The sequence below is a fragment of the Halyomorpha halys genome, unplaced genomic scaffold (genome assembly GCF_000696795.3).
Source record: "Halyomorpha halys isolate HHAL.00 unplaced genomic scaffold, Hhal_1.1 Scaffold1098.1, whole genome shotgun sequence".
Lineage (NCBI taxonomy): Eukaryota > Metazoa > Arthropoda > Insecta > Hemiptera > Pentatomidae > Halyomorpha > Halyomorpha halys.
The window spans coordinates 81,210-81,968 of record NW_027106514.1 but is presented as its reverse complement, the minus strand read 5'-3'; positions in this window follow the sequence as shown (position 1 = coordinate 81,968).

Genomic DNA, 759 nt, shown 5'->3' with positions numbered 1-759 from the left:
TTAAAAGTCCGAGTGAATTGGGATGGTTGGGGGTGACATAGTAGGGTTCAATCCCTTGAGAGCTTAGTAAGTTTTCAACTAAGTTATTTTTGTATTCCCTACCATTATCCATTTTTATTCTGTCAGGCGAGGGATATAATTCTAAATATTGTATAATTACTTCCGAGACCTGTATGGAATTGCAGGCATCAGTTAGTCGAGCAAAAAGTCGTTTTGAAAAAGTATCTACAATGGTGATAATATATTTTTGTTCATAGTGCAGGGTATCAATCATAAGTTCTTCAAATGGTTTATCTGGAGTTGGTGTAACACAGAATTTTGTCTTTATTGGCTTCCTGTCGTATTTGGTTTTTCTACAGACTTGACACTTATTGCAATAATCAGTTATTGCATCCTTCATCCGAGGCCAATAATAATCTCTTTTAAGTTTCTCATAAGTTTCCAGGCTTCCTCTGTGGCAAGTTTTACCTAAGTGGTATGTGTTTATGATATCTAACTGTTCGTTGTGGTTAGTGATGTCTAAACATTTCTTTTTATACCTTTTTATTTTTACTGAAGGATAATTTTCCTGAATAGTTTGAGAAATTTTTAAGAAAATACCTTCAAATTCACTACGAACGGTTTCGATATTTGGTTCACAAAGTATGCCGTATGTTGTGTTTGGTTTAATGATTTCCAACAGACTTTCATTTAAATCATTAGTCCATGGGTAAGCAGTTTCTATGTAGTACCTAGTTTTATTGAAAGGTTTTTCCACAC